At 33.0% G+C, this 3,614-nt stretch overlaps 1 long non-coding RNA gene across 1 annotated transcript; it reads left to right on the forward strand.

Annotated features, from left to right (window-relative positions):
- Positions 1–2,532: 2,532 nt before the first annotated feature.
- LOC21411122 lies at positions 2,533–3,150 on the forward strand. The gene is made up of 3 exons (XR_002901794.1): positions 2,533–2,795; positions 2,922–2,981; positions 3,094–3,150. It is a non-coding gene; the product is annotated as an uncharacterized LOC21411122 (long non-coding RNA).
- The last annotated feature ends 464 nt before the right edge of the window (positions 3,151–3,614 follow it).

Here is a 3,614-nt window from a genome sequence, read left to right on the forward strand (position 1 = left end):
AGGAGCGAAAAAAAGCTGAAGAAAAGGGTGGACGAAACAGAAAACATAAGGAAACTGGGAAAGAAGTAAGGCCTAGAAGTTAAATTGCCACAAGAGAAAAGAATGGTAAATCAAGCTTAGAATATTATAAGTAGACTTTAAAGTTTTAAAAAATCCAAAATTGCTTGCTGGGGAACATGAAAAAAGGAGGAAAAAAGGGATAAAAAAAAGAAAACTGATAAAATAACATGAGCCTTTAGGATAAGTAAATAACTATAGTTAAATAACTAAACTTAAAATACAAGATAGATAAAAAAAAAAAACAACAAAAAACAACATTTTATATAAGTAAATGAAGTTCTATTTACACAGTGTAAGTGTAAACACCTGGGATTGAAAATAATTTAAAACCATTAGAAAATATCATGGCCAACAGAAGTAGTTGAAAAAACCGGAATTTAATATTGAAAAAAAAAACTAATATATATGTAAATAACTTCTTGATTAAATATTGGTCATAAGAGGATAAAGACATGAAAGTAAGGAAAAACAAAAGAAAAAAAAAGAACTTAAAAGTTTTGAATAAAAAACAATGGACAAAAATAGAATAGAATTAAGATGATATATTCACAGCAATATTTGGACAGATCATATCAAACTCAGAAACAAATACAATTTCAGATATAAAATTATTAAATACTAATGGTGCTAGAGATAGGAAAAGTTCAAGAAAATTGTTTCCCTTAAAATTACCAGGAATTCCAGATAATATAAGAAAAATCAACAGCTCATTTAATATATCTATAACAAAAGTAGAACAAATCATCAACCTAGGATATCAGATGACCAATACAAATAACCCAGCTCATCAAGGCAATAAATGAAACAGATAAAACCAAGAATTACCGATATACAGCATCAAACGAACCAAGGGAAAATTCACTCATGCAAATAAAATCCTTGCACAAACAAATCCATCAAAAGAAAAGGTCAAGTATCCCAAAAAAAAATTCAATAAAATAACATTTGTATTACTAAAAAAAAATAGTAGTTGATAAAGTAAGAGCAAAAACATAAAAAATAAATAAATAAATAAACAATAAAAGTTAAGGGCAAATGATGTAACCCATGAAAAATACGAGGCTTTGTAAAAATAATTCTTTTGAAAAGTTTTATTAGTAAAATAATTTTTTAAAAATTTTTATTCTTTCTTCATAAAAAAAATAAAAAGAGTTCATTTTACTAATTTCACTTTATTGAATAGTCATTCTAGCATATTGTCCTGAAAAATACGCAAAATGCATAACAAAAAATGTACAACAAAGAAAAAATTTGAGACACGAAGATCAAACGCAGAAGAAAAATGAAGCATAAACCCCAAAGGACAGATGCAGGATTCCAACCAAAACCAACCAAAAGAGATAAGTCAAAGCACCTGCGAAAAAAGAGGGGAAAAAAGCAACTCAGAAGGCAAAAGCCGAGAAAGAAAGCAAACATAGTGTTCCACGGCTATTTAATGACCACAAAACCCACACCAGAATTAAACCCCAATCAAAACTAAGGAAAGAAAATATATGAAATCAACAGCAAAACAGGAAAAGGGAAAAAAAAACCACCAAAGTCGCGGAGAAGATCCAAACTAAGAAATAAAGCAAAAGTAAGGTTTCATAGACATGAAATAAGCACAAAACCCACACCAGAAACTCCAAGCAAAAGCAAGAAGAAGAGATGGATGAGATGAAGATCAAAACAGGAAAAGAAAAAAAAAAGCCAAACAACACAAAGCAAAAGGACACCAAATTACTGAAGGACTTTCAGAGGAAGAAAGCGAGTTTTGGAGTCCGGAGAAGCCACCACGATAGAGGCGGAGACCTTTGTCTCTGCGTCTGCGCTCGCCGGAGGGGAGAGAGAGAGAGGATTTCAGGGGCACGTATTGTACGTGCATAGGGAAGTATCGAGAAAGGAATAGAGAGCTCCATATGCACATACAACACACTGTAGGCCCAGAAAAGACCAAAAACCCTCTGCCCAAAAACGGAGGAAAAGAAAACAAAAAGAGCAAAACCGTCTATGCAGTGTTCATTAACTGTATAATGAATAGTATTTTGTGATTGTGTGAACAGTGAAAAATCACTCTTCCTAGCTCCATTTTATTTTACCGATTTGAATTTAAATTTTAAATTTTACTATAATAAAAAATTTTTATAAACAATCACATTTAATTTTTTTATTACAGTAAAAAACTCTCACATAAAATTACATCTTAATTTAAATTAAAATTTTAAATTAATAAACTGAATGAGCCCATAATAATTTTATGATTTTTTGTCTTTTTTTTAAGTCTGATGAGACGTTTAGTTTATGGATTAAAACTATATAATTAGAATAATTTTTTATTTATGTGTATTTTTTATGAGAGAAAATATTATAATAAATCACGAACTATAATTCAAATCGAGAAATGAATCCCCCAACCAAATAACCTCTGAGTTTACTATAAAAGGACCAATCCGAAAATGTTGGGACTCAAAATGCAATTCATCATTTGCAAATTGCAGTAAAACCCCGTTAGAAAATCGGGCGGGCTTGTCCAGAACTGGGTTAGGGTTCAAGTCAGTCAGCGCTAAACCCCGCAAATCCCTTCCCTCTCTTGAATCTCGTTTCTCTCTCCTCTCACCAAAAACCCTCCATTGTTTGTTTGTTCCTCTCTCTGAGAGAAATACCACGAAAAAATGAGCTCTTGGAAGACTCTTCTTCTTCGAATCGGCGACAAATGCCCAGAGTACGGCCCCTCCTCCGACTTCAAAGACCATGTTGTCCGTACCTCTCTCTCTATATATATATATGTATATATAGTTGTATTTGTCATCTTTCTCGTTCAAATTCCCTACTTGTTTTGTTCCAGAGCTTGAAACACTACTTGCAATATTCAAAATTTGCAGGAAACATGCTATGGCGTGCTTCGGCGAGAGCTCGAGCCCTCTTCTAATGACATTTTGCCCGTAATTACTTTGTTTTCGGATTCAATTTTGTATTTTTGGTATCAAAGAATAGTTATATCTGCGAATTTGTTGATCTCATTTTGGTTTTTACTGTGTTTGTTCGTTGTGACAGCTCCTTCTTCAGTGTGCTGAACAATTGCCTCACAAGATTCCCTTTTATGCGACAGTGGTAGAGTATTCAATTTTTTTTTTTTTGAAATCCTTTGCAAAGTATGATTCTGTTTATTTGCTGAATTTAGCTCCTTTTTTTTTTATACCCAGAAATCCCCCAGACCCACTTTTCGAGTCCGAATTTAGCTCCGTTCTTTAGAATTCTTTGATCAGAGTTACTTGTTTATACTAGGGAGAGAAACTTTTTTAGAATTCAAAAATGTGATAGAATAAGGTGAAAATGTTGGTATGATCTCTTTTAAGCTTGAAGGTTCTGTTTTCCCCTTAGTCCTTACTTGAAGTGCTATTTTTGTTGCCGATAAGCCTCCCCTGCGTTTTACTTACATCAGGCAAAAGCAGGCTAGGAAAAGATTGGGGAAGGAATTGGTGCAGAGCGTAGAAGCTTTGGTGACAGCACGAATGTTGAGTTCGTAAGTGAGGAGGCGCAGTTTGGTTGCTGCGATTTTGGAGAGGTCTAGAAGT

The sequence above is a fragment of the Morus notabilis genome, unplaced genomic scaffold (genome assembly GCF_000414095.1).
Source record: "Morus notabilis unplaced genomic scaffold, ASM41409v2 Scaffold154, whole genome shotgun sequence".
Taxonomy (NCBI): Eukaryota; Viridiplantae; Streptophyta; class Magnoliopsida; order Rosales; family Moraceae; genus Morus; species Morus notabilis.